The sequence below is a fragment of the Scyliorhinus canicula genome, chromosome 13 (genome assembly GCF_902713615.1).
Source record: "Scyliorhinus canicula chromosome 13, sScyCan1.1, whole genome shotgun sequence".
NCBI classification, from domain to species: Eukaryota; Metazoa; Chordata; class Chondrichthyes; order Carcharhiniformes; family Scyliorhinidae; genus Scyliorhinus; species Scyliorhinus canicula.
This window is the reverse complement of record NC_052158.1, coordinates 134,247,092-134,268,097: the sequence shown is the minus strand read 5'-3', so window position 1 is coordinate 134,268,097 and position 21,006 is coordinate 134,247,092. Positions and strand designations below refer to the sequence as shown.

At 50.6% G+C, this 21,006-nt stretch overlaps 1 long non-coding RNA gene across 2 annotated transcripts in view; it reads left to right on the top strand.

The window, feature by feature from the left end:
• Positions 1–21,006, top strand: part of LOC119975818 — a 106,775-nt gene that overhangs the window by 58,753 nt on the left and 27,016 nt on the right. For both annotated transcript variants that reach the window (XR_005462808.1, XR_005462807.1), the window contains exons 2-3: positions 15,982–16,110; positions 17,538–17,672. This is a non-coding gene — a long non-coding RNA (uncharacterized LOC119975818). The remainder of the gene's footprint in view (positions 1–15,981; positions 16,111–17,537; positions 17,673–21,006) is intronic.

Below are 21,006 nucleotides of genomic sequence, written 5' to 3'. Positions count from 1 at the left end.
CTGAGCCATCGCCTGGGCAATGACCGATGCTCTCAGCGATGGCCTGCTGTGACTGAGCCATCGCCTGGGCAATGACCGATGCTCACAGCGATGGCCTGCTGAGACTGAGCCATCGCCTGGGCAATGCCGCTGATGCTCACAGCGATGGCCTGCTGAGACTGGGCCATCGCCTGGGCAATGCTGCTGATGCTCACAGCGATGGCCTGCTGAGACTGAGCCATCGCCTGGGCAATGCCACCGATCCTCACAGCGATGGCCTGCTGAGACTGAGCCATCGCCTGGGCAATGTCGCCGATGCTCTCAGCGATGGCCTGCTGAGACTGGGCCATCACCTGGGCAATGACCGATGCTCTCAGCGATGGCCTGCTGAGACTGGGCCATCGCCTGGGCAATGTCGCCGATGCTCTCAGCGATGGCCTGCTGAGACTGGGCCATCACCTGGGCAATGACCGATGCTCTCAGCGATGGCCTGCTGAGACTGAGCCATCGCCTGGGCAATGCTGGCGATGCTCTCAGCGATGGCCTGCTGAGACTGAGCCATCGCCTGGGCAATGACCGATGCTCTCAGCGATGGCCTGCTGAGACTGAGCCATCGCCTGGGCAATGCTGCCGATGCTCACAGCGATGGCCTGCTGAGACTGAGCCATCGCCTGGGCAATGCTGCTGATGCTCACAGCGATGGCCTGCTGAGACTGGGCCATCGCCTGGGCAATGCCGCCGATGCTCTCAGCGATGGCCTGCTGAGACTGAGCCATCGCCTGGGCAATGCCGCCGATGCTCTCAGTGATGGCCTGCTGAGACTGGGCCATCGCCTGGGCATTGCTGGCGATGCTCTCAGCGATGGCCTGCTGAGTCTGAGCCATCGCCTGGGCAATGCCGCCGATGCTCACAGCGATGGCCTGCTGAGACTGGGCCATTGCCTGGGCAATGCCGCCGATGCTCTTTGCGATGGTCTGCTGAGACTGAGCCATCGCCTGGGCAATGCCGCCGATGCTCTCAGCGATGGCCTGCTGAGACTGGGCCATCGCCTAGGCAATGCCGCCTATGCTCTTAGCGATGGTCTGCTGAGACTGGGCCATCGCCTGGGCAATGACCGATGCTCTCAGCGATGGCCTGCTGAGACTGGGCCATCGCCTGGGCAATGCCGCCGATGCTCTCAGCGATGGCCTGCTGAGACTGGGCCATCGCCTGGGCAATGCCGCCGATGCTCTCAGCGATGGCCTGCTGAGACTGGGCCATCGCCTGGGCATTGCCGCCGATGCTCACAGCGATGGCCTGCTGAGACTGGGCCATCGCCTGGGCAATGCCGCCGATGCTCTGAGCGATGGCCTGCTGAGACTCGGCCAGACTCTGTAGACCGGATGAGATGTCCATTTTGCTCTGGCACATGGCTGCCTGTGAGAGGGCGGCCCTGTCCTGGGCCACGGATGACGCATGCACATGAAGCCCCACGCCTTGCATAACCTGACCCATGGCTGACACCGTTGCACTCATTGCCTCCACTGTGGACGCCACCCGCGCGGTTTCGGCCTGGGTGGCAGCCATGACCGGCACCACTTCCTGCTCCCGGACGCGGATGGACTCCTCCACCTGCATCTGCAGTTGCTGGAGGCTGGCCGTCATCCCGTTGTCTAGTCCCTGGGTGTATGACTGCATCGGGTCTATGGGTGGGACTGGAAAGTCCAGGAACCTGGGAACCGTCTGGGCGGCAGCTGGTTGCTGGAACTCGGCTGCCCTCCGGCCATCCGGACTCTCGGCTGCTCCTACATCCACCTGCTATATTGGTACAGCTGTGTGGTGCGCACCAGTGTGTGTCCCAGAAGCCTCATCACTAAAGTGGCCAACCGAGGTGCAAGTTTCTGCGATGGTGGGGGGTGTGGGTGAGTGCAGTGACACCATGTCAGGGTAATCATCGGTCCCAGAGTCATGTGGTTCCTGCGTCGACCCCTGGGCCGGTGTTCTTTCTTTCGCCCCCATCTGAGGGGCAATGTCCGGTCTGTCCATCATCTGTGTGTCACTGTCCTGAGCGTCAGTGTCCATCGTCCCCATTTCAGGGCTGTCGCTGTCCTGTGTGTCTGTCCTCTGTTCATCACTGTCCTGGATCTCAGTCCTCTGTGCATCCGACTGCGGTCTCATGACGGAGGAAGGCCTTCGTTGCCGTCTGCCCTCCCCGCCGTGCCGTCCGTCCCTGGGGGCATCTGGACCTGGCATTTGTGTGGTCCGAGCAGCACCAGACGGTCCGGGACGACATGCGGCAGGTCCTGCAACACACAATGCAGCATGTATCGTTACACACGCGGACTGGGGTGAGGGTGTGTGCTGGAGAGGGGGGGTTGGGGTGAGGGTGTGTGCTGGGGAGGGGGGGTTGGGGTGAGGGTGTGTGCTGGGGAGGGGGGGTTGGGGTGAGGTTGTGTGCTGGAGAGGGGGGGGGGGGGTTGGGGTGAGGGTGTGTGCTGGGGCGGGGGGTGTAGGCAGGCAGGGGACTCTCACTTGCTGGTGCACCACCGATCTGGCAAGGGGCAACCTCCGGTCGTCGGCTCCACCAACCAGGTCCAGTGCCCTCTGCTCGTGAACTGTGAGGGGCTGCAGTACAGGTGACCCCCTCCAGTTCTCGCACGCTCCCTGTGGTTGTGGGCGGCCTTCTCCTGGTGGGGGTGGGGGGGGGAGGGGCAGCAAGGCATCAGAGTTAATCGGTACACAGCATCCTGCGTAGGTGTCGCCTATATGATGGCATGGGAGCACTGGGCAGCCAGCCACAGCGGCTCTCAGGGGTGTGCAGCCCATGAGGGTCAGGTAGGGGGTTTGGCAATGCTCCTCGGGTGGGGGGAGGGGGGGGGGGGGGTGGTTGGTCACATGTGTGGCTGGTAGGGGTTGGGTGGTGCCAGGGGCACGTCTCGGTGTACTCACCCTGGCTGCCCTCGTCAGGTCGTGCATCTTCTTGTGGCACTGCTCGGCCGTCCGTGGGGTTTGCCCAACCGCGCTTGCTGCAACGCCCACCTCACGCCAATTCCTCCGCACTGTGCTGGCAGTGGCCACGTCGACTGCACAGGATCACCCTCTGATCTTCCACCGCGTCCAGCAGCGTCTCGAGGTCGTGGTCACGGAACCTCGGGACGGCACGGCGGGGGGCGTCCATCTTGCCTGTCTCATGACTTGCGGTCCTCGCGCACATTTTAAGCGACCTGGCGCCGCGCCATTGGGTCGTCACGCGAATGACGCCGCTATGGCACCACGCCCCCCCCCCCCCCGCGATGCGCCCGTATTGTCCCTTTTGTAGGCCAGAATGCGTCGTCGGATCGGGCCCCTGACGCCGTTGTAAAATGCGACATGATGTCCATGACGGCACGGGGACTCTGCCGCGGGATGGGAGAATCCCGCCCACAGTTTTGAATTATTAATTTTTTTAGCTCGAGCAAGAAAGAAAACTGACCACCTTGAGACAGTTGTAATCACTATTGCTCAAAGCTTTTGCAGTGGTGAAAAATGTAATAATTCAACTGTTAAAGGCACAATACTTTAACAAAATGGCTGAATGGTAAGTTTGGCAAGCATGCTTTTACATTGATGCCTGCGTATCTTTACTAACTCAAGCAATGAGAAATATAGATTATCTTTGATACAGAAGGACAGTTGCACAATGTGTCACATTGAATCCCTACAGTGCACAATGAGGCCATTCAGCCAATCGAGTCTGTACCGACCCTCTGAAAGAAAACCCAACCTTGGCCCAATTTCCAACCCTATCCCTGAAACCCAACTCGAGGCAATTTAGCATGGCCAATCCACCTAACCTGCACATGTTTGGACAGTGGGAGGAATCCCGAGCACCCGGAGGAAACCTACGCTGACATGGGAATCTGCAAACTCCACACAGACAGTTACCTGACGTCAGAATCGAACCTGGGTCCCTGGTGCTGTGAGGCAGCAGTGCTAACCACTGTGCTACTGTGCCGCCCCTGACATATATCACTTTGGCTCATGTCTAAAACAGGAGTGTGGTAGTATAACTAGGGGTATTACGGTACCTGGGAGTGTGAGCTGCTATTGGTGTAGAAAGCTCGCTGCCCATTGGCCCAAGTGTGTCTTCTCATAGGTCGAGAGGAAGGTAGCTCCGCCTACGAGGCGGAGTATAAAAACCCGTGTTTCCCAGCAGCCATCGTCTTTTCTGTATTCCTGCTGCTGGGCACGCTTCTTGTAGATTAAAGCCTTCGATTCGGACTACTCCTTCGTTTCTGTGTTCATTGATCGCGCATCTGAAGGAAGGGGTCATCGAGGCTAGTAACAGCCCCAGGCGAGCACAAGTTCTGGTGGTAAAGACCGGGGAGAAGAATAGAATGGTCATAGACTACAGTCAGACCATCAACAGGTTTACGCAGCTGGATGCGTACCCTCTCCCCCGTATATCCGACCTGGTCAACAGGATCGCGCAGTACAGGGTCCTCTCCACGGTGGACCTCAAGTCTGCCTACCACCAGCTCCCCATCCGCGCAAGCAATCACAACTACACTGCGTTCGAAGCGGACGGGCGGCTCTACCACTTTTTAAGGGTTCCTTTCGGTGTCACAAACGGAATCTTGGTCTTCCAAAGGGAGATAGACCGAATGGTCGACCAATATGGCTTACGGGCAACCTTCCCGTATCTCGGTAACGTCACCATCTGCGGCCACGATCAGCAGGACCACGACACCAATCTCCGCAAATTCCTCCAAACCGCAAAGTTCCTGAATCTAACTTACAACAAGGACAAATGCGTGTTCAGCACCGACCATCTAGCCATCCTTGTCTACGTAGTGTGAAATGGAGTGATAGGCCCCAACCCGGAACGCATGTGTCCCCGGACGGAGCTCCCCCTCCCCCACTGTCCCAAAGCCCTCAAGCGCTGCCTCGGGTTTTTCTCATATTACGCCCAGTGGGCCCCAGTTACGCCGACAAAGCCCGTCCACTCATCCAAACAGCCACGTTCCCCCTGTCGATGGCAGCCCGCCAAGCCTTCAGCCGCATCAAAGCGGATATCGCAAAGGCCACGCTGCGCACTATCGATGAGTCCCTCCCCTTCCAGGTCGAGAGTGACGCGTCCGATGTAGCTCTGGCAGCCACCCTCAACCAAGTGGACAGACCCGTACCTTCTTCTCCCGTACCCTCCATGCTTCCGAAATCCGCCACTCCTCGGTCGAGAAGGAAGCTCAGGCCATAGTTGAAGCTGTGCGACATTGGAGGCACTATCTGGCCGGCAGGAGGTTCACCCGCCTCACAGACCAATGGTCGGTGGCCTTCATGTTTGACAATGCACAGAGGGGCAAGGTAAAGAATGACAAGATCTTGCGGTGGAGGATCGAGTTATCCACCTACAACTACGACATCTTGTATCGTCCTGGGAAGCTGAATGAGCCTCCCGACGCCCTGCCCCGCGGCACCTGTGCCAGCGCACAAGTGGACCGGCTCCGAACCCTCCACATGGACCTCTGCCACCCGGGGGTCACCCGCTTCTTTCACTTTGTAAAGACCCGCAACCTGCACTACTCCATCGAGGAGGTCAGGACAGTCACTAGGGAATGCCACATCTGCACGGAGTGCAAGCCGCACTTCTACCACCCCATAAAAGCGCATCTGATAAAGGCTTCCCTCCCCTTTGAACGCCTAAGTATGGATTTTAAAGGTCCCCTCACCTCTACCAACCGCAACACGTACTTCCTCAACGTGATTGACGAGTACTCCCGCTTCCTATTCGCCGTCCCCTGCCCCGACATGACCACAACCACCATCATTAAAGCCCTCCACACCATTTTCTCCCTGTTCGGATTCCCCGCTCACATTCATAGCGATCGGGGGTCCTCCTTTATGAGTGACGAGCTGCGTCAATTCCTGCTCAGCAAGGGCATTGCCTCAAGCAGGACAACCAGTTATAACCCCCGGGGTAACGGACAGGTCGAGAGGGAGAACGGTACGGTCCGGAAGACCGTCCTGCTGGCCCTACAGTCCAGATATCTCCCAGTCTCCCGCTGGCAAGAAGTCCTCCACTCAATCCGGTCACTGCTTTGCACATCTACCAATCAAATGCCTCACAAACGCCTTCTTGTTTTCCCCAGAAGTCTTCCTCAGGGACCCCGCTCCTGACCTGGCTGGCTGCCCCCGGGCCCATCCTGCTCCGGAAACACGTGCGGGCGCACAAGTCGGACCTGTTGGTCGAGAGGGTCCAGCTGCTCCACGCAAACCCGCAATAGGCGTATGTGGAGTACCCCGATGGCCGACAGGATACGGTCTCCCTACTGGACCTGGCGCCCGCCGGATCCCCGCCATCGCCCCCGGCACCAGCCCCCCCCCCCCCCCCCCCCCCCCCCCCCCGCCCCCCCTCCAGCCGCAACTGCTCCCCGTAGGAGCTCCCCTCCCTGGCCCGCCAACCCTCTCCCCCCGCGCCGCCGAGAGGACCGGTTCCCCCCCCCCCACGGCCTGGCCCTCACCAGCTCCGCCTAGGGGTATGGACGCAGCCACGAGGACCGGATCATCGCTCCCGGAGTCATGGACGGCCGCATCTCCAATGTCTCCAGCGAAGCTCCGCAGGTCACAGAGGACGTCCAAGGCCCCCGATCGGCTGATCAAGTCGATATGAATTGTTAATGGACTTTTTTTGTTTGTTCTTCCGTTTTTCAACTCTGTAAATAGTTGCCGTGTTCTAACACGTCCCTGTATATAGTTACGGGCCAGTGGGCAGCCACCGTTGGAGAGGTATGATCCCACATCACTAGTCATACTACCATTCTCTTATCCCACTCGCACGGGACACACACACCCCAACCCCCCCCCCCTCTCATTCCCCGGCTTCTCAAAGGCACATGCCCCCCCCCCCCCCGGGTTCTTTTCTCAACACGGGGTGAATGTGGTAGTCTGACTAGGGGTATTGCGGTACCTGAGAGTGTGAGCTGCTATTGGTGTAGAAGGCTCACTGCCCATTCGCCCAAGTGTGTCTTCTCATTGGTCGAGGGAGGTAGCTCCGCCTATGAGGCGGAGTATAAAAACCCGTGTTTCCCAGCAGCCATCGTCATTTCTGTACTCCTGTTGCTGGGCACACTTCTTGTAGATTAAAGCCTTCGATTCGGACTACTCCTTCGTTTTTGTGTTCATTGATCGCTCATCAAGGAGATTGTGGATGTCCCTCTGCAGAGACTTGAGCACAAAACCCAACTAACACTTCAGTGGTGTTTTGAGGGAGTGTTGGATTGATCGAGTTACTGTCTTTCAGATCAGGAGTTCTGACCCGTTTCTGAGTTCACCCTCAATTCCGCGACATTATTCCTGCTCCATATATTCGAACCTGCCTTTGGCGGCTTTTGCTCAGGTGGCAGGGGCTGCTGCTGAATCCAAAATGAAGCAGTCTTGGTGCTTGTTTCACTGGCCACAATCCAATTTCCCAACAGCCTAAAACAGGCAGTAGCCTTCATATACGTGTGCAGGGGACCTACCAACTGCTTCAGGTGGCTGCCAGAAATCCCTGATACATTCGCCCATTCAATATCAGGCCCAACCCACCTTTCAGGTGTCCTTGGGATGCAGGATACTGATTCCTGAAATTGACCTTCAGTTGAGCCAATCTTACGCAAGTCAATTGGATTGTCCGATTCCCAATTTCTACTCCAAGATGTTGAACTGCCTATTCAGGTGGGTATAGTTTCAAAAGGAAGCAGGAAGTTCACCTGGGGCACTGAGTGATATCCATCCTTCAACCAAGGCCACCTAAAACAGATGATTTAGTCATTCATCATAATGCTGCATGTGCTCCAGGACCTTGCTTTGCACACGCTTGCTGCTCCCGAATTATCTACGTAACAAGTGACAATACTCAAAACGTATTTAATTGGCTGTGAAGTGCTTTGGTGTGTTCTGTAAAAATGAAAGAGATTTTATAATTGCAACTTCTTCTTTCTTCCCCAGCCACTTATATATATCCCCAATTCTTCCCTCCTCTTCCACATCCGGAAGCGACAGTCGCTCCAACAGGGTTCATCCCGGCAGTCTAGGGAACCCCTTCCAGACCTTTTGTGCAAAGTCCCTAACCTGTAGATACCTGAACTCACTACCCCTCAGCAGCTCTACCCTCTCCCTTAGCTCCTCCAGACTAGCGAACCCTTCCTCCAAATACAAATCCCTCACCTTGACCAGACCCACCTTGACCAGCCCCATTTCCCTCCACCTCCTGTATACACTATCTATTCCCCCGCCAGCTCAATCCCATGATTCTTGCACAGCGGCGTTAGCACCGACATCCCCTCCACCCTAAAATGCCTCCTCAGCTGATTCCATATCTTCACCGTGGACTGCACCACTGGACTCCCTTAATACCTACTTGGAGCCATTGGCAATGCTGCCGTCACCATAGCCCTCAAACTAGACCCCTTACAAGATTCCTCCTCCATCCTAACCAACTCTACCTGTTCTCCTTCCCGCCACCGTCGCACCTTGTCCACATTCGCCGCCCAATAATAGTGAAGCAAGTTTGGAAATGCCAACCCCCCCTGCTGCCTCTGCCTCTGTAGCAGGGTCCTCCCTACCCTCGGCACCTTCTCCATCCATACAATGTCAGAGATGATTGTGTCCACTTTCCGAAAAAAGGCTTTTGGTATAAAGATCGGGAGAGCCTGAAAGATAAACACGAATCTCGGCAGAATATTAATTTTCACCACTTGGACCCACCCCCCGCCAACGTTAATTGCAGTGTATCCCACCTCGTAAGATCTTCCCTGGCCTCCTTCACCAACTTCGTTAAGTTCCACTTATGGAGCCCCGTCCATTCCCTTGCTACCTGAATCCCCAAATACCTAAACGTATCCCTCGCTACCCTAAATGGCATCCCCCCCTAAATTAGCCCGCTGTGCCAGCTCATTCACTGGGTCTACTTCGCTTTTCCCTACATTCAGCTTGTATCCCAAGAACCCTCCCAACCTCCCCAACAGGCCCATAATCCTTCCCATACTCTCCAACGGATCCAAAACAAAGCAAAAGGTCATCGGCATAGAGCAACACCCGATGCTCCCTCTGTCCCCTCATTATCCCCTGTCACTCTGCCGATCCCCTGAGAGCCATCGCCAATGGCTGTATGGCCTGAGAAAACAGCAGCGGTGACAGCGGGCACCCCTGCCTCGTACCCCTGAGTAAGTCAAAACTTTGTGAGCTCATATCATTCGTCCTCACCCTCGCTCTTGGCGCCACATACAGTAACCACACCCATGCCACAAATCTCGGCCCAAACCCAAACCTTCCCAAAACATCGAACGGGTACCACCACTCCACCTGATCAAATACTTTCTCCGCGTCCGTGGACACCACCACCTCCGGTACCAGAGCTCTCGACAGATTCATCACCACATTCAACAGCCGTCTTATATTACTCGCGGGCTGACTGCCCTTCACAAAGCCTGTTTGATCTTCTGGAACCACCCCCCGGGGCACACTCCTCCATCCTCACCGCCAACAACTTAGCCAATACTTTCACATCCGTGTTCAATAGTGATATGGGTCTATGTGACCCACATTCCTTTAAACACTCATTCCTTAAAGGTACTCTCACATGACATAAGAGGGAACATGAAGATGAAGGAAAGCCATGGTTGCTGTGATGTATAGAAGAGTGCTGCATCGACGTGAAGAAATGTTCGCAAGACGTAAGCAATGAAGATATTGGAGTGAAGATAACAGTTCAGTTGGTATGATGGTAAAGAACATTTAATACAGGAAGCAGTTTCCTTTGGGCATTTGTGCATCAATGAATGGCGGTCTTATCTTTAAAGAGTACGGGCGAGATTCAGAGGAAGAAAATCTATGTCCGGTTTTGGGCACGTTTAGCGGGGTGCTACAGCAGTGCAGAGAAACGCCCCGCTGCTCAATGGAATTTTGTGGTTTTCTTTGGCCTCGGGGAGTTTCTATCGGCTGAGGTCACAGTTGTGTCTCTTCCTGTTGGCGTGCCCAGCGAGAAAGGCTCCTCGCAGATCAGGGCTCATTTTGCCTCGCTGCCCCGATCTTTACCCCTCCTTTCAGTCCACCCCCATTAGCCCCCTCCCCCAAACCTCGGGGAAGCCCCCAGGATCACTCACACACCGCCCATCCACCTAGTAATGCCCCACAGACCAGCAGTGGGGGGGGGTTGGAACATCGTGTTCGGATTGGCACCCGCCAACGATCTCGATTTTGCCCCAATGCCCGATTCTCCATACCATCAGAGAATGCATTCCGGGCATTCCAGGGCAGAGAATCCAGCCTGTAATTGTTGAAAGACTGCAAACCAACAGGACCCTATCAACTCTCTCCATCTTTTCAAAAAGCTTGCATTTCCTGGCTGTTCCACTTGCCTCCTTGTTGTTATATTCTTGTCCTATTTTTGTGTCAACTTTCCTCATCAGAAACTGACAATTAATACAGGTAAACCTGTTGTGCTATAATTACACAACCTTGCCACTGGATAGCTTTGTGACCAATCTGTGAACATTTACACAAATCCTCCCTGAAACGTTTCTGTATTTAAGTTAGCTCTCTTGGCTTTTTCCTCAAGACAGTTTTATTTTTATATATTGTCTTAATATTTTGTGTGGATTCATTTACTTATCCTCTTTTTAATCAACGTCGCAGCCTCCTATTTGCTCCCCACAAATTGAAAATGAAAGCAGATTCCTGATTGGGCCTTTGACCTTCACTTCAAACTCTCTTTGGGCCTTTAGCTAATTTCTGGGTCATTAATGGTTGTGCTTCTTTCATCTTCCTTTCTGTTTGATTGCACTCCTAGATTTATTTTTCTGGATGGTTGAATTCATACACAGCACTCAATTTGAAAGTCAACATACAGGTCAGATAACTACTTAATAGAGGGACTATAGCTCTACCGAAGAACCAGCAGAGACATGATGGACCAATTGACTTCCTGCTATACTGTATCATTCTATGATTCTATAATATTGTGGCATCCTGTCACTCATGTGGTCTTCGATGCTTCCCGACATCACCTCCCAACCCACCTCCAAACCTCCATGTTAGCTGCCCAAATTCAAGGTCCCAACATCTGGTCAGTCACTGGCTACATTTCCACGTTTGTTTTAACATGGCGACCAGGACTGCACACTACTCTGAAGTATAGTATAATTAGCCAAGGTTTCTTTCAGGTTTAAGCATAAATTCCCAACTATTCAATTTTATGTCTAAAAATGAAGCATAGTGCTTGGTTTGCATTTTTATGGCCTTGCTAACCTGTGATTCAGCTTTTAGTGTTTAGTGTATTTAGACATCAATATCACTTTGTTTCTCCACCCAATGAAGATTCTCACCTTCCAAGTAATAAGCGAGCTCCGAGACCTTCCTAGCTATATATACTACCTCTTATTTATCTGTTTTGAACTTCATTTGTCAATTATTTGCCCATGCTGAAAGTTTATTAACATCTTCCTGTAATTCAGTATAGACTACACCCCCTAGTACTGACCATACCCACCAATTTGGTGTCATCTGCAGATTTAGAATTTGTTTCTTTGATTCCAAAGTCCAAAGCATTAATCTAAGCTATGACCAGCAGTGGTCCCAGTGATCCTTGTGGAATGCCACTTTCATCTTCTGCCGCTTTTAAAACTGCCTTGTCCTCCCACTCTCTGCTGTCTGTCTTGAAGTCAGCTCTCAATTCACTCTGTCACCCATCCGGTGACTCCACATTTCCTGACCTTATTCATGAGTCCTGAGATCACCTCGTTGGGCGGCATGGTGGCACAGTGGCTAGCACTGTTGCCGACGACGCTGAGGTGAGGACCCGGGTTTAAAACCCGGCTCTGGGACACTGTCCGTGTGGAGTTTGCACATTCGTCCCGTGTTTGCGTGGGTTTCACCTCCACAACCCAAAGATGTGCAGGGTAGGTGGATTGGTTGCACTAAATTGCCCCTTAATTGAAAAAAAAAGTAATTGGGTACTCTAAATTTATAAAACCAAAATAAAAAAGTGTTTACCTCGTAAAGGCCCTTTTGAAAATACATATAAATTGCCTTACCATTCGCTAATATCTCTATTACCTCCTTTAAAAATAATCAGGAATGTTAGTTAAGCAAGGTTTTCCTTTTTTGAAATCCATGCTCACAGTTCATTATTATGTATTTATTTTCTAGATGTTCTCCTCTTCTCTCCTTCAGGAGGGATTCCATTGTTTTTCCTCAGCTGATATTAAGATGCCTGGTCTGTAATTTCCTGGGCATGTTCTGAACCCTTCTTGAAAGTAGAAATTAGGTTAGTTATCTGTCAGGCCTCTGGCACTCTCCTTTCTAAAAAGAATATTAAATATGTGTAGTAATGCCTCTGATGTTTCTTCCCTAGATTCTGTAAAATGAATGAATGCAATTCAGCTGGACTAGGGATTTATCCTGTTTGTGTTTGTTAAGTTTATTTAATGCATCACCTTTTTTATTGTAAAATCAATAATCTCATTGATCAAAGCCACCTGGTAAATACCAAAGTGAAATAATTATTTAATATTCCTGTCTTCTCCCTATTGTTAGTTTTGGTATAATCCTGTCTGTACCCAATGGTCCTATTCCTATCCCAGTTTTCCTTTTTTAAATTGATGTACTTGTAAGATCATTTACTATTTTGTCTTAAGTTTCTTGATAATTTAATTTTGTTGTTCCTCTTTGCCTTCATAATTGTTTTTCTTTTGATTTATATTCTAATCTTCTTGTAGTCTCTCTGATCATGCAATCTTCTGCCGTCTATGTACTTCACGTATGATTATTTTTTAACCCTCAATTGTTCCCTTAGGTACTTATTGTTCCATGGAGTTTCATTAATATTTATTTTGTTGTTACCTTATAGCATAATATATAATTCCCTACACTGTGCTCAACACACTTTTCAATGTTTCCCATTACCGTGATATGTCGCAGTTTGTCAATGTTGTTACCAATTTTGTTTTCCCAAGTTCAATTCTGGCATCTCAAAATCAGCTATTTGCCAATCTGGTTTTCCCTTGTTGGAATTTTTTCATATTGGGTTAGAAGGGAGTCCTATACACATTGCAGGAACTAGATACCCTAATCCCATCTACGTACCTCTTCTGACAAATTAATATTGGGGTAGTTGAAATCCTCCATGATTATTATTCTGTTTTTTTTAAACTCCTCAATTTGCCTGCATATTTCTTCTGCCACCTCCATTGTACTGTTGTCTGTACCTATGATGTCTGTACCTATGAATGTGATTAATCCTTGATTGCCTTTTATTTCTACTCACTGAATGTTTTTGCCTGCTGGGCACGTGCACTCGGCGGACGCAAAATACGCTCCCAAGCGTGAGCGAACCTGGGGCTGGATTCTCCCCTACCCGGCGGGGCGGGAGGTCCCGGCGGGATGGAGTGGCGTGAACCACCCCGGCGTCGGGCTGCCCTAAAGGTGCGTATTTCTCCGCACCTTTAGGGGCCAAGCCCTCACCTTGAGGGGCTAGGCCCGCGCTGGAGTGGTTCCCGTCCTGCCGGCTGGCGTGGAAGGCCTTTGGCGCCACGCCAGCCAGGGCCGAAGGGACTTCGCCGGTCAGCGGCTGCTGACGTCACCCACGCGCACGCGCAGGGGAGGGGGTCACGTCGCGTCGGCCATCGTGGAGGCTATGGCCAACGCGGAAGGAAAAGAGTGCACCCACGGCACAGACCCGCCGCGGATCAGTGGGCCCCGATCGCAGGCCAGGCCACCGTGGGGGCACCCCCGGGGCCAGACCCCCCCCCGACTCCCCCCAGCACCCGCGCTGCCGGTAAGGGAGGTGGTTTGATTCACGCCGGCGGGAGAGACATTACAGCAGCGGGTCTTCGGCCTATCACGGGCTGGAGAATCGCCAGGGGGGGCCCGCCGACCGGCGTGGCGCGATTCCCGCCCCCGCCGAATATCCGGTGCCGGAGAATTCGGCGGCTGGCGGGGGCGGGATTCACGCCACTCCCCGGCGATTTTCTGACCCGGCGGGGGGTCGGAGAATCCAGCCCCTGGAATGCAACTTCACGCTGGCTGGCTAACTAATGGGCAGCCGGTGTGAAACGCACACTGGGAATGGCTCAGCACTTTCGGTGAGGGTGGGTGCAGAGAAAGGAGAGGGTGCGGCTGGCGATTTTAATGTCGTCGCTTTGGAGCTCAGCCACTGCAGCTATCTCAGGAAGCCGACGACATGTAGAAAGAACAAATTGCAATGGAAAAAAGCTGCAAAGAGCATCTGGGCAGGACGTTCAAAGGCAAACCTCACCCTAGACACCTTTGAAATTTTATTTCAGCCCTGGCAGTTCATCCCATCCTGGATTGAAAGTGCAGCTAAAACCTAAAGGCTGCCTGACCAATTGACCCACTCACCAACCTAAAAGCTACATGACGTTACACCTAATTGGCCATGGGCCAGATTGCTTCCTTGATTGTCGGCCGACCGCTTCTAGTGCACGCCACCAACCAAATTATTGCACCAGTTCACAATGGCATTGGGGCGGGCGCCCAACGTCTATCTGCGCGATGTCACAAGCTTCCAGGTGGGGACACGTCAGCCCAAACAACGTCAAACTCTGACCGCAGGTTCTATTTTTGTCTCCTAGTTTGCTGAATCTCTTTTCTCTCCCACCATTATGTTATCCTGAATAAATACAGGGCGTGCTTCAGTGGACATAAAACTAAGTCCACTTTTGGGCGCGTGTGGCGAGGTGATTCACCGGGTGCCCAAGTGGAACTGTCAATCTGAGTGCCCGGGTGCTAAAGTACCACCCTGCCCTTCTTCGACTACCCGGGGATATTTAATGCTCTGCGAGACCCCCCCCCTCCCACCCCCCACCCCTATCGAGGTGACATTATACATGGTTCATGTTTGTACTAAATGGCTCCCTGGCCGGGTCTGGCAGGCCCAGCCATTGAGTCCCGGGTGCCGGGTGAATCCTGCATCCGGGAATTTAAGGCTTATTTAAACATACATATCTAAATCTCACCCAACGAGGGCAAGATCCAGATCACGCCGGGAAGAGCGAGTTGGGTGACTCATGATCGGCCCTGCCTGGAGCCCGACACGTGGCTCTCACGCAATTCACCCGTTGCGCTCAGGTCCGCGCCAGCACAACGGAGTCGCTGAATCACGGTCACAGTTTCTCCACGTCCCTGTTTCCCTCTGTCTCTTTTTACTAAATATGTTACATATGTTAGGCAATGTTTAATTCCCAAATTTGAGTTTTCTGTAGCCATGTCTCAGCAATCCAGTAATAATTCACCTTGACCGGCGCTCTGTCAATGTTTGCTTGTAATTATAAAATTCTGAATGACTTAAAGGCAAAATATGCAAATATTTCAATGTTTAGTAGCATTAATACTTCAAGTATATTAAAGATGCAGGAAGTTGAAATAAATATTCATGACAACTTTAATAACCTGTGCTGTTTTGCAACACGTTGAAATATTCAAGATATTTGTGTTCTGTGCCCAATTTTCAGTCCCTGAAGAATAACCTCCAACTTATCAGTGACATTTACCTGGACCAATTGTGGTCACCTTTTTTCACAGGAAACAAAGTTGCAATTTCAATGTTTTTCTTGGGCACTGTTCCGTGATCATTATCCAAGAGTTGAAAACTGACAGCCTGCACTGTCCTCTTTTCTTATCATTGCTCATTCATCCTCTGTTGGTTTATCTGAGTACGGCCTATACTTGGAAGATTCATCATTTTCATGCCAGCAGCAACCTGCCCAGGTGTTACCTTTGTCCTTGCATGACAGAAACAGAAAGGATCAATTTACTGATGGATGGGTGGAGATCCTCTCAAGTCGCAAGCTGCTCTGATCAAGGCATAAATATTACCTTCCTGCCTTCGCTAGCTGCACAATTGAAACCAGCTTGTTTGATATCCTTAACATTCATGATTGTAGCCCAGGCAGTGCAATTCTGTGCCTTGAAACTGATATCAATATTTCACCATTTGCTGCTTGTTTTTTCACTCGTGCTGTTTCCCCCTGTGTTAATCCTCAGAAGGATTCGCATCAAGGAAAGCAGAGCACTGAACATCCTGCCGCTGGCATTTCTTTTAATCGTTCATGGGATGTGAGCATTGCTCGCAAGGCCAGCATTTATTGCTCATCTGCGATTATCCTTGAGAAGGTAATGGTGTGCTGTGTTCTTGAACCACTGCAGTGTTGACATATTGTGTCGGTATGCCCACAGTGCTGTATGACAGAGAGGAGAAAATCTTCCATTCTGGAGTCCAGGTTTGGTGGCGGGCACAGAAATAGGGGTCATTCACACTGGGGGGGGGGGGGGAGGGTTGGCTGCCCATGCACAATCTGGCACGGTTCAGCTCATTACACACGCATCTTTGCGGAGCCTCGTGGTGGGCAGGCAGAATGCCACCATTCCCGCCATTACCATATGCAGTCAAAGGACTGGGCACCATATTTAAAGGGCACCTAGGCAGCCATTTACTCTGGTCAGGAGCTTCTGGCTATCCTCCAACACCAAACAAGGATATCCCAGAGGCAAAAATAGTGCATAGCCCCCACAGTTCATTGAATCACCCCTGGAGGCTCTCCTCCAGGCTGTCCAGGAAAGACAAGGGGTGTTATTTCCCTGGTATGGCCACACTATGGCCTGGACAGAGATCGCAGTGGAGCTTAGTATCCATGGAGCCAAGCGCAGAAATGTCCAGCAGTGTTGGAAGAGGATGAATGTTACACTCGGCTAAGTGCACCATCTACTCACTGTAAATGGATGCTATAGGGGCATCAGGCAGCTTCAGTGACAGACTGGAGATTGGTTTGCAGTACACATCAGGAGGTGGGACATCTGCACTGAATGTGTGCCAGCCACTTTGTGCCCTCAACCTTGTATCAGTTGTAGGACACCCTGCTTCTGAATAGCGTACTGGCGAGGGCTCAACAGCTGCCATCAGCATGCACGCCGTTGAACTGCTCGTGTGACCATTGGGATGAAACCAATCCTTCTGTCATTTTGCAGAAGAGTGCCCACAACAAGCAGGAGCTGTCCCAGACTGGAAGCAGAAATCTGGACATTCCAGTACCCACTCCATATAAAGCCAGGCCACAGAAATAGCCAGGGAGCACCAGGACCATGCCTGTACTGGAGGTGAGATTGGACTCCCTCGGGAAGCCACTGATTATCATAGAATCTCTACAGTGCAGAAGGAGGCCATTCGGCCCATCGAATCAACAGCAATCGCTGAATGAGCACTCTACCCATGCCCAATCGCCCTACACTCATAACCTAAACTACATCTCCCTGGACACCAAGGGGCAATTTATTATGGTCAATCTACCTAGCCTGTATAGCCTGTATATCTTTGGACTGTGGGAGGGAACTGGAGCACCCGGAGGAAACCCACGCATACATGGGGAGAAAGTGAAAACTCCATACTGACAGTGACCCAAGGCCAGATCTGAACCTGGGCCCTGAGCAGCAGTGCTAAACATTGTGTCACCGTACTGTCCACAGTCCAGTCTGTGGCTTTCAGCTGTTCAGAGTGAGACATTAATTAACTATCACTAACTAATACTTTCTTTTCTCTACTCCAGGCACCAACAAGAAAAGGGAGAGGCCAACAAGCAGACCAACCTGTGTCCAACTGAGGAGGATGACCCAGAACCTCCGAGGATGCACCATCAATGTGTTTACCGGCTGTCTCCAGCAGCACAGATACACGCGCCTCAGTAAGTCCATGTTCTGGAGTAGACTTGAGGTTGCAATTTACTGACATATCACTGACACAGGCCCACAGCTGGTAGAGGAGGTGACATCCGGGTACTCTCAGAGGACTGCTGAAGACCAGGCCCTGCTCAGCCCCCGGCAGATGGTGAGTCTGTGCAATCAGCCGTGAAGGCTGGAGGAGTCCGTCCTCTCTATGCCTGATGCTGTGGTTCTGGAATGTGAGCACCTGGTTACCTCCATGGAAAGGCGGTGGCCACCTTGGAGATCCAGGTCCAGAAGAACGTGCGGTGGCTGCCAGAGATGTTCATTGACCACTGAGCAGGAAACCCTTAGCAGGCCAGGCCCTCGAGGCCTCGGTACACCAGAGAATGCCTGCCAAAGTCATCACAATCAACAGGGCATAGCAGTCAGAGGCTGCGTTCACCTCAGCTGTGGATTTTGGGGTTGCACCTAGATGCACCGGCAGGCAACAAAATATTAAGCCTTGAAGGCACACAGGTGGTAGAGGTGCACAATCATTGTTTATAGGTTTGTGATTTGTAAATATAAGTTCTCATGCACTGTTTGGACGTTTCCTGTGTCCTACCTTGCTGCTAATTGCTTCATTGGTCACAGGCATTAAAGGGCCTTGTAGGTTGGTATAATATCCTGCATGGGACCTAAGGGGTAAGAATGCTTGTCTCCCTTGTGCTCCTTGTGGAGTACGAGCTCTCTCACTAAGGTCGGGGTATCTCAATTACTCAGAGTATATAAGGTTGGCCAGTAAGGCACCGGCCAAACAAGAACCCTGTAGGGTTTACCGGGAAGTGCATATATATATTGGGTTGGATTCTCCGTTGGCTGACATCAAAATCGCGAAACACGGCAAAGGATGTGCAAACTCCACATGGACAGTGACCCAGAGCTGGGATCAAACCTGGGACCACGGCGCTGTGAGGCAGCTGTGCTAACCACTGTGCCACCGTGCTGCCCTGCCCTACATGTCTGAAGAAAGCTGTGGTGGCCACATTAAATCGCTAATGTTTTTCCTTGGTGATTTGTCACTGGGTCAAAATTCATGGAACCCGTGGCGGAATCTTCCTGTCACACCAGCAGCAGGAAGCTTGGCAGGTGCTTAATTTGGCATGAGGCCAAAAAAACAATTGCCCGATGCCAGAATGAACCTGTTTTAGGACCTTAATGGTAGGATAAAGGAGTGTCGAGTTTCCCAACGAACAATGTCAGGAACTCATTTACATTTCATCAATGCTTCTTAAACGACCACCTCACTTAAATTAAGATCCCTCTGATATCTTTCGTTCATTAATCTATTCGATCTTCAAATTATGTGCTCCGCCACGAATTAGAATGTTCATATTTAAGTCTGTATGTAACTGCACACACCCCTCTTCAAACCCTACACTCAAATCCCTCTTGCAGTCAAAGCTAACTTGGCTTAATTGAGTCTTCACCTGCATGTTAGCTCAAAGTGACAAATCAATGAAGGTCTCTTACCAGTTACATTAAGAGGTGTATTGGGATGGTAAAGGCTGTCACTGAAAGTGATACACATTAGGCCCCCCCCGCTCAACTCCTTGGCTTGATGGATAATGGATTCACGATTAACAACTTGCATCTATTTAGCACATTTAATACAGTAAAATATCCCAGGTGCCTCAAAGGAACATTAATAAACAAAATGTTACACTGTGCCACATAAGGCAATATTTAAATAGGAGATAGATTTTAAGGAGAGTTTTAAAGGGAAAAAGAAAGGTAGGGAGACTTGAGTTCCGTAGATTAGAGCTGAGGAAGGGAAATCCCGAAGGAAACCTTGGGCCACATTTCACAATCTTTTATTTTTGTGTTCTGACAATGAAAAAAATAGTCAACTGAACTCTGAAGCCACAAATTCCAGTCACACTTTTTAGGATTTGAAAAATGAAGTTAGAACGATTATTAACAAAGGAAAAGAAAACTTAATCACACAAGATTATAGTTACTCAGTTAAAATTTGCTTCACAGAACATCCCTCAAAATTTGATTAGACACACAAGTAAACACCATCTAGGCAACACTCACTTATAGATGTTTATCTACATAATTCCAATAATATTACCACAAGGCAACCCCGCTGTTGTCGTAGGAAAGGTATATCATAGGACTTCTCTAAATTCTTCCACTGTGCTGTGGAAATTCAGGAAACTTCACAAACAGACACTTTTCTGGAATGGCTACTTCAAATTTTACCTTTTCACAGCACGTTTTCCCACACAAAGCTGTACCCCAAGAGGTCTCACATAGCCACAGCAACACAGCTCACTATTTCTTCTGAAATATCCTTTTTCTCTTTCATCTTCAATATCATTGCCCTTTGCTTTTCTTTGAACTTAACTTTCCCAAAAATATAAAAATCTTTTATTTTCTCCCAATTGTCCCCACTTTTGGATCAAATAAAATATAATAACCTTTTCTTATTTATTTACTGCATTTTCCAAGTTGTAAATCTTTTTACTCCCCATTGATATTTAACAGTTGAAAATCCAAATCTTTACTTATCTGCAAATGCAAATTTCTACTCGCTGCTTGTTTAATTATAGAAAATTCACTTAGCCATACTGACTTCAAAGCATGCCTTTAACACCTACACTCCTTTCATATCTCAAACCCTATCAGGCAATCAGTTCCCTGCTTAATTAAAGTATTTTCACACACAGGCAGAACATAAGCATGCTTCCCATAATAACACAATAGACTCCCAAAATATTAAAAAATCATAACATCTCCCATCAAAGTACCCAAACAAATGTGACTCAACACTCAAGCTCCCATGAATGGTAACTGAATCTATGCTGTTCATTGGGCTGTTTTTCAATTTTGACTTGGCTGCCACAGGTCAACTGCTTGGTTCACTGCAACACCGCATCTCTGCTGCTGGGCACACCAGTCAGGCACTTCTGTAGGCTGTTCTCAACCGATGATGCTTTCTACCAAAATCAACCACTCTGCAGCACATGTCCCAGCCTCTTGAATTTAACATTTAACTTACTTGACTAGTTCGGACTATTGGAAGGTCAGGTTGTTACCAGCAAAATGTTTTCAAGGAACAAAGATTATATTCTTCAATTTGGGTTATCAAGATGATTTTGGAACCAGAGCTAGTAGAGTATTGGCTCTAGATATTTTTTCATAAATTTCATAGAATTTACAGTGCAGAAGGAGGCCATTCAGCCCATCGAATCTGCACCGGCTCTTCGAAAGAGCACCCTACCCAAGCCCACACCTCCACCCTATCCCCATAACCCAGTATCCCCACACAACACTAAGGGCAATTTTGAACACTAAGGGCAATGTAGC